This window comes from Saccoglossus kowalevskii, chromosome 14, assembly GCF_978046115.1.
Source record: "Saccoglossus kowalevskii chromosome 14, keSacKowa6.1, whole genome shotgun sequence".
NCBI classification, from domain to species: Eukaryota; Metazoa; Hemichordata; class Enteropneusta; family Harrimaniidae; genus Saccoglossus; species Saccoglossus kowalevskii.
Genome location: NC_140654.1, coordinates 14240725 through 14259434, shown reverse-complemented (window position 1 = coordinate 14259434; position 18710 = coordinate 14240725). Strand labels below are relative to the sequence as shown.

At 35.7% G+C, this 18710-nt stretch overlaps 1 long non-coding RNA gene across 1 annotated transcript; it reads left to right on the top strand.

Moving 5' to 3' along the window:
* Positions 1-11407: 11407 nt before the first annotated feature.
* On the top strand, positions 11408-14387 carry LOC102804659 (uncharacterized). Its single transcript, XR_013420156.1, has 3 exons — positions 11408-11566; positions 13871-13966; positions 14335-14387. It is a non-coding gene; the product is annotated as an uncharacterized LOC102804659 (long non-coding RNA).
* Positions 14388-18710: the final 4323 nt, after the last annotated feature.

The window sequence follows — 18710 nt, the reverse complement described above, 5'->3', positions numbered from 1 at the left end:
AATACTAAGAAATCGAAGAAGATGAAAAAAGTATGAAAATTGTCCTACTACACATTCAGTTGTTTATGCCCTTTCATATACATGCAGGACTAACGAAGTGTGACCGCCATCTTGGTTTTCAAATACGCAACAAATATAATATATTGGCTGTCAGGACACCTAGAATCACACTTTTAGACACTATTCCCATGTTTTTAAACCCTAAAGACCAAAACATGTATTATATATCAAGTTTTTATTACTCAAAAGTAAAGCAAATGTCAAGTCATACAGTGAACGTATATGTATCCTCGTTTCAGGCACATTATTCAGAAAGATATGTTAAAGGGCGGTAGTCGTCGCGCCACGCATGCGCGAGATATATGGGTCCCATATTAACAAAGATGGCGACTTTGACTGTTGCAATACAAACTGAGACGTTACTAAGCTCTAATTAGATAATTTTAGGTGATTGGAAGATATCGATAGATGGCGGTAAATAGTGCAGGTCAAACCTCATACTTGGATTTCCATTAGATGAGCGCATTGGATTGTGGAAAAATCAATGTTTGTCAACACAAATGTCGCACATACGCAGCGCGACAACTACCGCCCTTTAAATGTTGTAATGTAATGTATTATATTTCATTCAGTTAGAACGATAGCGTGTTCCAGCACAACTGCACTGTTCAGTACATTTGAGTGATGCCATGATATATTTGCATGGAGACAGGCATTCTTTCTTGCAACCACATTTGAAACGTATCTTGCATGAACCAGAAAAGAATCCATAACTGACCAGCATTCAATGGTCCCCCTAGTCACTTGGTAGCTACTGTCCGTAGTACAGCTCTTGTGGTTGTGATAGAGCCCAAAATGTGACTGCAATAGCAGAACAAGCAGCCCATGTTTCCTAGACCGTCTTTTTTCCAGTGCCACTAAATGAGGGAGATTTGTCACCACCAGTACATGCATGAAAAAATGGAAGTGCTTTTGCCTCTGGTTCTCCAAGATTCTGTGCAATTGCATGAATTGGTATAGTCCTGTAGTGTTTCTTTACGCCAAACACTATCCACAATTTGTCAAGAGATAGGACATGAAAGGTGGTTGTCATCAGACCGAACATCTTGCGTAATTCTCATTGATTTTGAACGTGTGACTAGTGGAAATGAAACTAGTGGAAATCTCTGTTGTAAATGCTGTTGAACATATTGTTTATATTGGCATATTCCTTTTGTTGTGATGCTTTGTGAACAAATTATTGCACTCTCCCCCTATGATCTCCTTTGCATCGAGCAGATTCAAAGGTTTGCTGTCTTCACTTAATGGGTTTCCTAGTTCTTCAAATGTGTTAACTATTGACTTAACATGTTTGACAAATTTTGACTGAGTTTCAAGACCTTGGTCATGGTGCTGTACATGATGCTGTTTGTCGCATACGACTTATTTACCACTTGCGTGTCATTGAGAATGTTCTAGAACCGTACTGTGTCTGGGTGGAATATTCTAGATTTTTGTTAGAAACTGGTTGAATAGGTAATAGAACACTGTAGGAGGCAGTAGAAGGTAATGGAACATTCTAGAAATTTGTAGTAAGTTCCAGACTCATTATGTATTCTGATGTAATGGTCTATTTATAGACAGTGGGGGTATATATAGGGGAGTTGTTCAGCACTGAGTTCAGATCGGAGATCTCGTTGAATTGTATTGGAGTTTAAGTATCTAGTTATTGGAGTAGTGGAGTTTTACCGTGTTATTGTACTTGATGTTTGCATAGTATAATAATACCAGTACCAGTTGAAACCTCATCTGTTGGCTCCGTGTTTGTATTTTATCATCGCCGCCAGGGAAGTCTTTCTGTTACTGTTGCCATTTTGGTATTTGAACCATCACACCTGTACTATAACAGTTACGGTAATATTACGTTGCGTGTGACACTGTTGTTCTTTTTGCTGAAATGAGCTTACAAACTCCTCTATGATTCGAGCAAGTGTGATCCAATCATATAAGGGCGAAGAATTGTCTGTGAATCTAATAACACCATATGCACCTTTGATCTGTCAAATGCATCTGTTTATGGGCAAGGAACAGACAAACTGCATGACCAACAGTTCATGTTCAAGTACTAAAGCCCAGTATTGGAATTGAGGCACAATGTTAGCAGTGGTGTTGCACCATGTTTTGATGTCCATCTTTCATCATCTGGCTCAAGTGATTCTCCATAGGCTTGGTAACTGAAAAAGGTGTAAGACGGCTGCTGTAACTCGGTGTACATTACGAGACCAGGTTACAAGCAGTCTATTTCAGTATAGCATCAGCTCTGCCAGACGTAGTAATTTCTGATTGAACAATAACTGTTGATCAGCCACTTTCATGTAGAACATCTTAGTTTTATAGCATTCATTTCGACTCGAAGGTCCCCATAACACCATGTACTCACTAAAGTTTTCAGGCCATGCTCACTCAATTTATTTTGCCAGGCAAAATAGGTGTTTGGCCTGGATGCAATTTCTGGATAGCCTTTGCAACCTGTTTCATTGTATAGGATATCATTGCTGTACTAGACACTGGTTCTGTAAACAAAGGCATTAAAGCAATGGAGGATATCGGTCTAATTTCAGCTGACTGTCTGCTTGCATGGTATTCTGCCCATGACACAGAGTCCTCTGGTTGAAGTTTCTCCTTTTCCATAATGCCAGACAAAGCATCCAAACAACGATCTTCTTTTTCTTTGGATTGTGACATCATTGTTTAATCTTCTTTCATTTGGGCAAAGGCGCTTTTGTAGCAACCTTGGTGATACGTATAGGTTTTCTAGCATCTCCTGTTTTCTCTTTAGTGGGAACTGGATGAGAAAGAGAAAGTGCTCGACGTCCCATGGAAGGAATCCATAAAATTTCTGACAGAGGGATTGTGGCTTCTCAATCTAGAAGGGCAGACACATCTACCCCTGTTGAATTGAGCACACACGTTATTGGCAATTGTTATTTTTCATATGAAATACATAGACCACAGTTAACAACTTGTCAATCAAGTGGAGCATAAGAACAGTGTATATTACAAGTGAATATCCACTAGCTTTAGTGTGGAGAAATACAGATGTTTTCTGATTATGGCACGTTTTCTTTGTGTTATACATTATTAATGCTTATAAAGCTATTTTTTTATTTCTAGTTCTGAATGATGTCACTTTCTCCATGCATAATCATTCTGACTGATGCTTGGGTGTCTCTGGAACAGCATCGATTTCACCTCCAAGATTTATAGACCCATCAAAATTGTACTCCATTGCCAATATCACTTTTCTCAATATTCGTGGGCAACCTCGTTATAATCATTATTACTGTAAGCGATTTTGATAGCTTTGTCAAGGTCAGAATTATACATCAGGACAACTTCTATTTCATTTTGCTGAGCTGTTAAGTCTGTTAGAAGCAGAGAAGAGATAACTTTAACTCTCTTAAAAAAAGAACAAGCTCTGATGTGCACCACTAATATACATGCAGAAAAGCATCGGTTTGACATAAATTTTTCACCACTGTAGTAGAATAATTTATATTTTGTAGTATTTAGTGCTTTACATTGACAACAACTTGTAATATATATATATATCCAGGCTTTGAATGAGACCAACTATCACTATATTAATTGTAGTTTTGATTTTGGTCACTTTTGAAAATAATGAAGATAACATATATTTTGTTTCTGTCAAGCAAAATGTATTAAAAAGCAATAATGTATGCCAATGTGCTTCCTGGTCCTTTTATGGTATAAACATGTACAACCGTGATACTATTATCATATATTACATAGAGATGGTGTTAAAGTCTGATATCATCGATGATGATAATACATGTATTAATGAGAGAGTTCTGCCTTCGGGAAATAAGATTATATCTCTTAAATTTAGATAAACCTAGAACTAAACCGTAAGTTATTGTAAGTACAGTGACGAATAAATCATGGGCTATGAATATACTAAGAATGTATGGCGATAGTTTGGGTGAACAATACTTGCTTAGAGTTGTTCTGCGGTCACTGTAGCTCAAATAATAATAATAATAATAATAACAAACTTATTTTGCAAATTAAAAAAATCTAGTGCTTCCTATTTCGTTTATTCATGAATGTTTTCGCGTAAGTAAAATACAAGCGTGAGTAAAATACGTCCACGGCGCGCTGACCATAATGTATATTTTTGTCTAAGGCAACCACTGCATGCAGTTTGATAGACCAGTATTTTATAATTGAAATAACGCTGCACTGCCAATCAATGCGTGATACCACATCCCAAATTGAAATTTTCGCTCAAAAACGGACTCACTTTTATGGACAGTGCGTCGTTCTTAATTTCCTATCCATAGCTATTTTTCTGATGCATAGTAGTTTTAACCCTTTGGGGGGAGGGGTATATCTCATCAAATACTGTATGGAAATATTCGAATCTATCACACTGCATTGTATTGTGTACGTCATATGTCTACATAAAGTGTATCACTAACACGCTACATATATGATCGGACATAGTACTCGAATTTTGACGAATAGAAACTGCCGGTGGTTTTATTCGCAGGGTTATTCCCAGATATACTATGGTATCTGTGTCCAAGTAGAGTTACTAGATAAGGCTGTGTGTTTAGTTTAGCAAAATGAATAAAAAACATTCAAAATAATAGTCGTGGTTAAACATAGACACAAATAGGCGAACCGCTGATTAAAATATTAAAATGTCAACCAATACCTAATGCTCGGATTTCAGCGATAGATAGCTTGATATAGATGTCAATGTACGATATATAGATAAAATTCAGTATTTACCCCTTAAATTCACTTTAATTATATCGTCTAACTGTGTATCGCGAGGATCTAAATCGTACCTGACAATGCATTATAACAAATAAAAGAGTACTGTCTGTTTGACCGGAAATTGTATGATATTTTAAAATCTCGTCGAATCTATTTGCCGAACAACAAAATTAAAGCTATGAATAATTTAGGCGGCATGAGTTTATTTTTATAATATAATACCGTGTGCTGTAAATTATTGAAACGCAGCGTTTTAATTGGTTGGTTGGTGCCACGTGCTGCTCTGTATTCATAGAATAACTATTTAGTAATTGAGGTCATTTATCGAATTTACTAGCTAGAGTATGTGAGATCAAGTGATCTCCTAAATTTTTACGTATTTTTTAAACTGCAAACACTTCTGGTTATTTTCATTTTCACCCTGTTCTCCAAGTTGGTTGATCGAGAACGTTCGAGAAGTGTCCATGACGCACATAACACACATTTCATTTCTGTCGTTGGCCTGTTATTTGAAAAATTATGAATACCCTAGATGAGAAAAAGCAATAATAGTAAGATAATGGGTGAGGCGAAGCGGCTCTTCCGAATTACGTCGGATCTAAATAAATTAACGTCTCAGTGTCAGGAGCCAACCAGCGACGTCCTTGCAGTTGAATGATAATTTTATTTTCACATATTTTAGTTTTTACTACTTTTCTAAGCCTTAGCTGAGTGTGACAGATATCTTAAATATATTCGTTTTGTTGAGACATTCAACAACTTGTGTGCGTTTTAAAATGACGTATGTATTTTAAAACGTATGTGTGTTATATTTCAAAATAAAATTAATATATATATGTATTGGGAATTGATATATGTATTTAAAAATGGCGTTTTATTTTAAAATGGTGTTTGAAATGATGCGTGTTTTAAATTTTCTGAAATGACGTGTTTTACAGTGACATGTGTGTTACTAAAATGACTTGGGATTGTTTTGAATGACGTGTGTGTATTAAAAAAATTGTGTATATTTTAAAATGACGCGCTAATTAGAAATGTATGCATTTAAAAAGGATCTGTGTATTTTACAATGACGTGTGTATTTAAAATAGACCGTATTTTAAAATGGAGCGTGTTTAGATCCCTGTTGTAAAAAATAATTGTGTTTTAAAATGATGTGTTTAAATATATAGAAATTGTGTGTACAAGTTAAAATGCGTGTATTTTAAAATGAACTGTGTATTTTGAATTTAAGTCTGCATCATTAAATAGTGTAAAGATTTTAACATGGTGTGTATGATATAAATTGATTTTGCGTGTTTTAATTTGAGCTGAATAATTTTAAATGGTGTGTGTGAGGGCGTTATCACTGAATTAACCTACATACGCACGTGGAGGGCGCTTTATATATTTGTTTCACATGTGTGTGATAACATCGCGATTTTCTCATGGAATTGTTAAATCTTGGTATCATTCCCAACTGTCACCAAATTAGTTTTTTACGACTCGTGTGCAATTGCAAGAGTATATTTCAGATATACTCGAATTGAATCTCATCACTGTGCCTTTAATAAATGTTATGGTTCTGTTACAGCAAATCTCAGAAGTAATTGGGGCAGCAAATTTGCAAACTCGCTAGCGAATTAGCTAACTGCTTGGGTTTTGTCTAAACAGTTGGCTTTCGAATCTCAGTTAACCCAAGCAGTTAGAGATGCTGAAATGTTCGAGATACGGACATCGAGTTACGAAAATATTGAGTTACAGAAATGACCACACGCATATTTTTAAAACCACGCCCTCTTTTGTGAAACCACGCCCAAATTATAACTCATTTCTGTAACTCGATGTCCATAACTCGAACAATTCAGCATCTCAAGCAGTTAGCCAATTCGCTAGCCAGTTTGCAAATAGGCTATTCCAATACTTCTTTCGTTGCGTAAAACTAGCTTTCGACAACCTTCCAGTGCTGTAGGTTCATTTTCCGGTCACAAAAAAGGTATTTGTGATCGGTAGATTGGTCGATAGATGTTTTAGCTGCTTACAATCATGAAAACTGCAGAATGGTTCTCCGCCATAAATTTGTAGGCGGGTGTCGACCCCTCGGTCTATGCGACTTCTCAGGACTGTAGAGGCCGAATGATTAACGGAAATAGGCCAACCGACAGGACTGTACTCAGGGCTAGTTTCATGGGTTAATAGGCCACTCTTTTGCTTCAATTCCAACCATATCTCTGGAAATATCACTTGCCATTTATCATCAATATTTCGATATCCCACAATGTTTTGATTGCGTGTCTGGTAATTCTAACTAACTACTATTTCGCAAAATTTGACCAGCCTTGCTTCCACTAGTCATTTAAGTCAACTCCCATATTGTCATTCACAGTGAAGGGTAATGCAGATAAATTGTAAATTACACAGAGGTAACACTACAATACATTTCCGTTTACATTTCCTTGTATTACATAACATTCTTTGTGCTGAGGCAGTTATGGTTCAACACCATCACCAGTTCTCTTCCAACTTGAAGTTATTATTCATTGCCTACATCAGTGACTTCAAAATACATGTTTCAATCCCAGGAATTTCACTTGCTATTAATTGCATGGGACTGCCAGTCTTTCATGATTTTCTATTGTAATATCAATGTTGCGATTACTCTGAACATGAAGCTATAACCACAGACCGTCTAGGTGCTGTAATTAAACCCTTGTATAAGCACCGGTTAGACAGGCTTGAACTATGCATGTGAAGCTAGCCGAGAGGTATATCCAATCCTATAGATTTCTCATTGTTTGGTAACTATTTGCTGCAAATGCAACAAAAATCAATATAAAAATATTACCTAAACAGCATTCTGCAGGTTACTTGTTATTATACATATTTTCCTTCCAATGATACAGCGTTAGAATGCCGAAATCCAAAATTTTTAGAACAGAATCAGCGAACTTCTTTGTGTGGAGTCCGGTCAAACTCTGGTGGCAGCCATGTTTGTTTCTATTATTACAGAACACTCACGCGCGTAATCATCCGATATTTATAATTGATATCTCCTAATATGGTAGGATGGAAATACCCCGTAAAATGCCGCAAAATTACGACATGCTTCAGTTCTGAGAGTTGTCAGTTCCATTTGGAGTTATAATGTTATGGTTTCCCATTCAAGTATGTGACTTGCATCGAAACAGCCAGCAGCTGCAAATATACAAACGAAATCTGCAAGAACAATAAATGTATTAGTCAACATGGGTTGTTCAGCTCACATGGACACAATATATGTCTCACAGCCAGAACTTGAAGTTAGTTTGGGAGTTGAGCTGGAAATCAATTTTAATAATAGAATTTGGCAATCAAATATCATGGTTAATGAGCATAATCAACCAACTATATTTAGGTCCAGGTCGGATTGTTATCGCAAAACAATAAGAAAGGCTGACATACTAATTCGATTCATATAAATTCAATAGACATATGAATTTAAACAAAACACAATGATCAAAAAAAATTGACGCGGGATAAAGCATAGTTGCACACATGCATAGGTCGATGTGTACAGTATAACAGTAATAAATACGCTACATGAGATGAACCGATCAGATTTGGAGCATTCAAACAAATTAATGTACTAACGAATGACATATGCTCACTGTTTTCATCATAATCTTGTGAACAAAATGTTGTGCCTCGCTTGGCTGACACAAAGTTTGACCCAAAAGAATACACATTAGTTTCTTACAGATAGTCCAGCTCTATTCAACCAAACCGTCAGCTGAGACGAAGCCTTGCTGCCCCCATCTCTTCTTTTGCTGTTACAAAATCCTACAAACTCTACAATACAACTCTTTAGTGTGACGGAGTAAAGATATGGTTAGCCAATTGTTATTATTATTACGTGATTACCAAGGACTGTTAAATCATTGCGAAGATGCCACTACTAAAAAAATATAGTAAACAATTTATTTATAATTTTTTTTGTAATAAATGTTTATAATTCAAACAAGTTGTTGATCTTAAACAATACTGCAGTGTCGTGTGAACCAAAATGTGTATACATGATTTCGTTAAAGCGCGGTAGTCGTCGCGCTGCGCATGTGCGAGATATGTGGGTCACATATAAACAAAGATGGCGAACTTGACTGTTGCACAGATCAACGAGTACCAACTGAGACGTTTCCAAGCTTTAATTAGGCAATTTTTATGTGAATGGAAGGTATCGGAGGAATCACCGTCGGTAATCAGTGCAAGTCGCGCCCACGTCAAACCTGATACTTGTGATTTCCATTTGAAGAACGCATAGGATTGTGGGTAAATCAATGTTTATATACACAAATGTCGCACATGCGCAGCGCGACAACTGCCGCGCTTCAAGTAACAATATTGTATGAATGTCAATATGAACTCCCCAGTTAATATGATAAGTGAGTGATATTGTTAGTAAACGTGGAGAAGACCACAGTGACAAACAAACACAAAACACTTGTCTGCTGATGAACAGGGAGAAATGTAATTGAATGGAGCTAGTTAGTCTTTGGAATAGAGACAAAGATTGTAAGATGCAGATCCTTATTATCACGATATTTGAATTGTACTTAATTGCAGTCGAGCATTCGGGGCATTGGAGCCATCATTATAATGGTGGCAAAGAACAAGATATAACACAGCATAACAGATTACAAAAATGTGGTTAGGATATCTCTTGAACATGAATATCTGTAAAATCTCGGGCGCTGTAAAAGTATATATGGTTGTGATATCTCATTGATAAAGTACAACCCAAATCATTCATGACTAAATGCGAAATGTATAAACTGCACATTTCAATCATCTATAATAAGGCCTTCTATGCCTGTTCTACTTGGAAGTATATTATATCTTATTTTTCCTTCGTTTTTGTAAACTTACTCTAAAAAACCAGCCGTAACATTTGGCCTATGAATGAAGCATACATTCTACGTGCTCCGCTCTGCAAAGTGTCTGAAACAGTTATTGCTCAGTCACATTGTTTGACCGCTATCTTGATTTTTCTAAACCCGGAAGTGCTCAATTACACTGCTATCTAGGAATTTACGATTTCATTTTTTCTTTGGAATATGTGTAGCAATATTCATAAAAATGAAGTTGCATTTGACATGTGTCATTTATTAACACAGTGTACCCATGTTCTAAAGTCACGTATTTTGGCTGCCATTCTCGTGGTTGTTGGCTATTAAACACACTACCAATATCTCAAGTTTCTCTTCACAAAAACAGCCGTTCTTGAGAAGATTTTTGAATATTATGTGGCATTGTTTCTTCATATTATGCAATGCATTATTGGAAATACAATAAAACGTGAATACATAATACATAAAGATATGGAGTGGCCACTCAAAATTTGTATTTTTAAACGGATTTTTTTGAGAGAAATATAGTAGCTGACAATAAATGTGGTGATCCCCCGGATCATGTGATGTCATTAAAATACCAGACAAGAAATATATATCAGAACACAATATAAGGTCATGTGTCCATATTGAAAAACAGAACTGCAATATTTCAACCATTGTTGCTGAGTTCATGTCATTTTATTAGTGTGTGAAACTGTAATATCTCAAACGCTGTTACAATTAGGAACATGCACTCAGTGCTAAAATGCAGTGTTCTCAAAAACCAATCATTGCTGTGTTTCTGGAGGCATCAGAAAATGGATGTGGCTAACATAACAGTTTACTACATATGTCATCATCTTTCAAACATGTTTAGTTGTAATATCTTGCGTACTATAAAGGATAAGAGCTTATGACGAAAGCAATGAACAAGAGATAAGATTGACTTGTCCGATTACATTATACGGTCATTTAGTCTAGTTAATATGCACGCCATGTGCAACAATCAATGATCATATATGGTCTTGAGAATGTATTGTTATGCACAACTGTAATATATTAAGCACTATTTTCAAAAGTTTAATACGATCCAGACAATATATGTGTGTAGTAGCTCATTGAACATGACACACGAGAAATAATCAATGAGTCATTAAAGCCGTCAATGCAAATTTTCTAAGAATCCCACTTTAATCTGGTGCGTTGAATATTGATATGCTTAATGTCTTTGCTTTCGGCTTAGAAAGCGTTTAATTCTACTTTTCACTTTTCAGCTGCATTTATTTTTATTAATGTTTTTTTTTTTTTTTTTTTTTGCTTTTTTAATATACAGGTTGACAGAGGCCGATAATATATAGTACATCTGATAATAAGACGTATTAGTCATGTTGCTTGACGGCCGTTCCAAATTTGAATGAATATTTCAGTGCTATACTATCCATACTCTTGTGGCCTGATCATTCTGAAATGTTTGTAGCACCACGTATATTATCAATAGAAAACTTAAGCTGTCACGTGACTTTGTTTTTATTTGAAAACTCATTCGCATAATATTGATTCTATCAAAATTAGACAAACTCACCACATACTACAAAAAAAAGTAAGTAACTGCAACCAGCGGTTCAGGAGCAGAATGTTTTGCATTGTGGAAAAATAGATGACTTAGGCAGTTTGAAAGTTGCGCCCGCCATCGATTAATTTTTAATGTAGTGATGTAGTGTACAGCGAATGATATCTTAATATATTATCTATTACCAAGACAAAAATACCCAGTTATGTATGTGACGGGTATTCAAATGGCTCAGCTTGTGAATGCACGGACGGAAGGTGCATTGTTTCTATATTGTCAATTTACTAGGCCAACCTGCAGTTAGGTTTTATTACCTGAAGATTGAAAACATTATTAGTTTTGTATCTCCACACGAAAAATCCAACAGGTACGTGATTATAACAACCACTGTTTTTTTGGAGATAGATATCTATTTCCGCTTGGCGGTCAATCGCTGTCTATGTGGTCCACCGTATGAAATGTATTTATGAATTGATATGATATGAATGAATTACTTGTTAAGTAATTGTATAAAAATATAAATATAAACACCTGACATTTTAATTTGGGTCCATTCCTGCTACACGTGTTTAGGAAACTCCCTAGTATGCTGTACTGTAAATAAATTGACGTAAGACCTCTGAGTTGCAGATTATTGTCGCAGTGAAATTTAACACGTAACACATAACATTTCAATTGTGGAAAAATATTGCAAAGAAAAGGTAACACATAAATGTTTGTAGAACGGTTATCATCTAGTTACCTTTACTCTTTTCTATGTAAATAAATTAATTCCGACTCAAGACGACGGTCGATAACAACGTGTATTTTAGCAGACAAAATTATGACTGGCGTGAATGACGTGCGCAAAACAATAATGATATGATTTCGTGTTATATATTTTTTTTATTTTATATAAATTATGATTATCTAAAAACTAAATTTTATTAGTATGGTCTGAGTATTTCGAGTATTTATTTTGAATGCAGTTAATCATTTATGATGGAATCATGTGAAATATTTCAACTAAGTTATTATTTTTATAACTAGCTAGCGAATAATGCGATTACGAGCGGGACTTATGTTATTTAATATTGTTATATATAGATTGCTTAACTGGAAAGTTTGTAATCGAACAATAACAAGATGTGAACTATAGTCATATTTGAATAACATGCTCCGTCATGAATGCTAATGTCATAACCAGATTCGAGATTAAACGTTGGTAATGCCAGCCTACTCAAAGTTTACGTCGGTCATCCACGCTCACACATGTGGATTAATAAATAGCATAATCGCTTTCTGGTTGTCAAAAACATTTAAAATAGTATGACCATAAAATTAATGTCATTAAATCAAAATTAACGGTTTTAAACTACATGCATAAAATTATCGGTAATATGCCATGATATCACCAGCATAACACGTGTACCAGTACAAAATACTTTAATTCATGTGCCACGCTCGAGTGTTAAAATTCAACTTTAAAACCGTAGAAAAAAGAAACTCAAACACTCCTTTTCAAAATTGGATTTGGAAGTACTGTTTATGTCTACGCATACGCAAAATGTAAAAAAAAAACAATCGCGTGACATTTCAGTATCGTGATAATTGAACAAAAACAGAAAAATAAGGTTTGAGACATGTTCATTCGTTACAGATTAATTAAACATTAAATAGTACCATGTACTGTATGCTACCAAATAAAAGTGTAGTTGTAACAAGATAAATACATTGCAATAGGGCATGGTTGTCAAGTACAACCACAATCTACACGTATGTGGTTATCAAATATAGCTCATTCAATAAACATCACTAATTTCATATATAGATACTTTTGAATTCAAGTAGAAATGACAACATACCCAAACGATATCCAAATACATAATCGTAAAATGTACAAGGACACAAAAGAAACAAATACACAAAGTAACTGAAACGTTACATATTCAAATCAGTAAGCGAGTAATATATATAATGCACGTGGTATGTGAACAAATACAGATTTGTATACAGATAAATTGTTTCGCAAATAAACTATGACCTTCTGACACCATCTGTGTAGCAGTGTTATTATAATACTATACCTTCAGGTACAAACATGATATACTGTCAGCTTTTCAGTGAGCAAATTCTATTTCACATGAGGCACCTGCTTTACTAGTTTGGCTGAAAACAATTTTGCATATTCAATGAAGACCCGAAAATAGCGAAAGCGATAGGAAATATATGTATATAAGGAAACACTCGGGCATAGTTGTATATGTGGGAAACTATTTTTATAGTAAAATTAAAATCATGTTTTTTCATGAACTCTGAACCGTAATAAGCAAATATTAATTTACAAGTAACAAATTGCGACCAGCCAGGATCTGTGAATTGTTCTTTTACTGAGAAATATATTACACAAACTCAACAAATAAGTTGTCAGTCTAAACATGTTGCATACTGCTAATGTCATATTCATTGCAGACGGTTCTTGCCACACATTTTTATTACAAAATAGTAGTCATAGTTATAAATGTGTGTAAAAATACAATGCTTGATGGATATTGTGTAACAATGTGTAACTTTAATTTATCTTGTCATTTGTCAACATAGACGCACTACAAAATGTATTATTCATCTTACAGCTCCCATTGTTATCTCAATTTACAAAATCAAATATGGCACTGTTTTTTTTATCTTATAGTTAAATGGCTGCAACAGGTGATGCTGAAAATGTGGAGGTAGAATCCGGGGAATTGGAAATTGATCCAGAAGACCTGAAAGAGAAAGCGGAAACAATGTATGTAGGACATTCACAATTATCATTGCGTACATAGATACTAATTATAGACACGTGATTCAATGGCATAACGCGTTTATTGGTCATAGGGAAAGATATATTATTAAACATCTAATCGATTACTGAATAATTGTTTTAGGCGAACCTAATGTTGTGTAACTACATATCAGAAGCATTCACACAAATATCAACAGTAATCTTATCATAACAAAATACATATTGACATGCATTTACATTTATGCTATAGTTTTTATACTTGCATTTTGTGACAATGAAGAATGTCATCTCGTTGTTAGGAGATTTATTGTTCATTTCGAATAATATTGTACATATTAGTATTATATTGTTTGTTTTTCTCTATCATGCAGATGGGACTATATTGAGAAATCGAAAGAACTTGTAAGCAAGGGAAAAGAAAAAATAGTAAGCTCTCTAGAAGTATACTTCCAAATCACATGTAAACACGTAATATTGATTCTCGTAGATAACCACTAAAAGTAGAATAGAAAAACAATCGCACATCCTGTAATCACAGAGGCCGACCAACAAGTCATGTGACAATTACAACTACACTGATAAAGTTCAGTATTTTTTATGGATGATTTAAAATGAATGACATATGATCTGTTAATTATATAATAAATATAAATAATTAATTACCAGCATCTAAATCTAATATGATAATTCCTGTACAAGTTTCTTTATCTAAGAAAACAAATCTTCAAAACAAGTTAAAATACAAGTAGTGCTTAAAAGCGGTAAATTATTGTCTGTTTTTGAATCATGTTTTCATATGTAAAATGTTTGTTTCATAAATTATTCAAGACTGTAGAACAATTCTTATGACTTCATATATACAATACTGATCAAGTTGAACTTTCCTAGTGAGAAACTACATTGTTTGGACACGAAATCAGAAAAATTATTACATCTTAAAAAAAAAACTATTTTCTGCATGCAAATTGTATGAAAACCACACATTTCGGACGATCAATTCTTCTACACATGTGCACAGTATTCAGACAAATGTTCGAGGAATTCCATAACATGTCGCATTTGCCAAGAGGCATAGGGTCTTTACAAAATAAAAGATATATCGCAGAAGACTCCTCGTAGTCAGATGATAGCATATACATAACCGAGCTCTGTTCTTGGAAAAAAACAAACATGTATATGCTTTGTGATCATAACACATTTTATTATGATCCTACACAAAACAACATATTCATATCTATTCAATCAATAAACGTTTGCAAAATACAAATGATACTACATGTAAACACGGACGTTATTATTTCAGAAAAACCTCTGTTGCCCATGTACACCAGCAGGTATATTCGGCACTATAGCAGCAACGTTAGGCGTGACAGCCATTATAGGTACAATCACTGCTGTAGTTTTTGTAACTGGTCAAGGCCGAGAAGAACATGTAACAGTAATATGTGAGTTTTGTTTTATTCCTTCAACAATATATACCTTGGTGTGAAGCATTTACATGAAGCTTATCCACGGGTGACTGGTAATGGTAATCTTTACTAACCATACACTAATTGCAATCCATATGTGTCAGTAAAAGCCACAGAGGAATGTGGCCGAACTTAGAAACTTAGGACCAATTTGAATAGTGAATTAAGACTTATCTTGGGCGCAATTATTCATTCATACAATCATCTCATCTTCACCAGGTTGTGATATTATTCTACGAAGTGTTAACAAAACATAATTCACTGCTGCTACGCAAATACATTGAATCATATATTCAACAGTAACTCATGTTATGACCTCATTCTCACTCCATATAATACATCGACCCATACACCCAGGAAAGTGGCACACACTATCTGGAACACCACGAATTGTACGCAAGATATATCATTAAACATTCAAGCATAAATAGATCCCACAACATATTTATGAATTTCACAACTATGTTTGCTTGAAAAACACACTATAGTGTGAACATTTGTTTCACAGTGTGCTAAGATTTATTGGAATGTTTTGCCTCAGAAAAGTATCATATGTTCTTACGTATAGATATGTATATATCGCTTCGATTGGTTGTATTTGCATCATTGTGTTACTGACATCGACTTGCTAGTCTTTAATATCACTCAAGTTGTTTGTCTACCTTGTGAAATATGATTTGCATTTGCTTAGTTGGCTCGGAGTTTATTGTCTGTTCGTCTTCCTTGAAAGTAAAAGCCTCATGCATTGTATTCATTGTTTAATTTTCCAAGCACTCTGTCCACGTGGTTTATCCCATCAACTAGTAATCAAACTGTTCATTGTTTAAGCACATATAAGTTTTTGGGGGGGCGCATAATTTTTTTTCTTTGAAAAACATTTGCATAGTTATTTATATTCGCACAAGAACATTGCACATAACGTTATGGTACCAGAGGGTTATTAATGTCAAAATTAGGCAATGGCGTCAAATCATTGACACACGCAGCCATTTTATAGGTAATACTGGTTTCATTTTTTTGTAGATACCCCGTTGACATCATTATTCCTGACGACCCAACAGATAAATAGCACGCAGCCTGGATCAACGTATATACATACGACACCAACAACCAATCACATAGTGTCAACTACATATACAACAAATAAATTAAGTACTTCTGATATTAGTGTAACACATATACATACCTTTGAGTCAAAGCCAGTTACACATATTGGTACAACAGAGCATGAATTACTCACAACCCAAAATATAGATATTACATTACCTATTGAAAAGACACACAAATCAGCCATACCTACATCAAGTGGCCAGGTGGCATCCACAACTCCCATCTTTTATCCACCAACAACTTCCATAATAACTACTCCAAAGATCACATTGCGGCCAACCTCACTCAAACATGTTACACCAATTACACCATATTTGACTACATTGTCTGCCACGATGCCATCAACTACTCAACATACAAGAGCGCCATCTACCACAGCTCCGCCAACTGTACCACAGTCCACTATGCCACCTATATCAATGTCATCTTCTATTCTACATTCAACAGGGTCATCTACCTCATCATCACCAACTATACCACAGTCGACTATGTCACCTGCATCAAATCCATCTACTATTCCACATACAACAGAATCACCAACCAAAATACCACCAACAATACCACAGCCGACTATGCCACCTACATCAATAGCATCTCCAATTCTACATACAATAGGATCACCTAATTCAGCACCACCAACTATACCACAGTCGACTATACCACCTACATCAATGGCATCTACAATTCTACATACAACAGGGTCACCTACTACCGCACCACCAACTATACCACAGTCGACTATGACACCTACATCAATGGCATCTACTATTATACATACAACAGGGTCACCTACTACAGCACCACCAACTAAACCACAGTCGACTATGCAACCTGCATCAATGGCATCTACAATTCTTCATACAACAGGGTCACCTACTACCGCACCACCAACTATACCACAGTCGACTATGTCACCTGCATCAAAGCCATCTACTATTCCACATACAACAGAATCACCAACCAAAACACCACCAACTATACCACGGTCGACTATGCCACCTACATCAATAGCATCTCCAATTATACATACAACAGGATCACCTATTTCAGCACCACCAACTATACCACAGTCGACTATACCACCTACATCAATGGCATCTACAATTCTACATACAACAGGGTCACCTACTACCGCACCACCAACTATACCACAGTCGACTATGACACCTACATCAATGGCATCTACAATTATACATACAACAGGGTCACCTACTACAGCACCACCAACTAAACCACAGTCGACTATGCAACCTACATCAATGGCATCTACAATTCTTCATACAACAGGGTCACCTACTACCGCACCACCAACTATACCACAGTCGACTATGTCAGCTGCATCAAAGCCATCTACTATTCCACATACAACAGAATCACCAACCAAAACACCACCAACTATACCACAGTCGACTATGTCACCTGCATCAAAGCCATCTACTATTCCACATACAACAGAATCACCAACCAAAACACCACCAACTATACCACAGTCGACTATGCCAACTACATCAATGTCATCTACTATTCTACATACAACAGGGTCACCTACTACAGCACCACCAACTATACCACAGTCGACTATGTCACATACATCAATGGCATCTACTATTCTACATACAACTGGGTCACCTACTACAGCACCACCAACTAAACCACAGTCGACTATGCAACCTACATCAATGGCATCTACAATTCTTCATACAACAGGGTCACCTACTACCGCACCAACAACTATACCACAGTCGACTATGTCAGCTGCATCAAAGCCATCTACTATTCCACATACAACAGAATCACCAACCAAAACACCACCAACTATACCACAGTCGACTATGCCAACTACATCAATGCCATCTACTATTCTACATACAACAGGGTCACCTACCACAGCACCACCAACAATACAACAGTCGACTATGCCACCTACATCAATAGCATCTCCTATTCTACTTACAACAGGGTCACCTACTACAGCACCACCATCTATACCACAGTCGACTATGTCACCTACATCAATGCCATCTACTATTCTACATACAACAGGGTCACCTACTACAGCACCATCAACTATACCACAGTCGACTATGTCACATACATCAATGCCATCTACTATTCTACATACAACAGGGTCACCTACCACAGCACCAACATCTATACCACAGTCGACT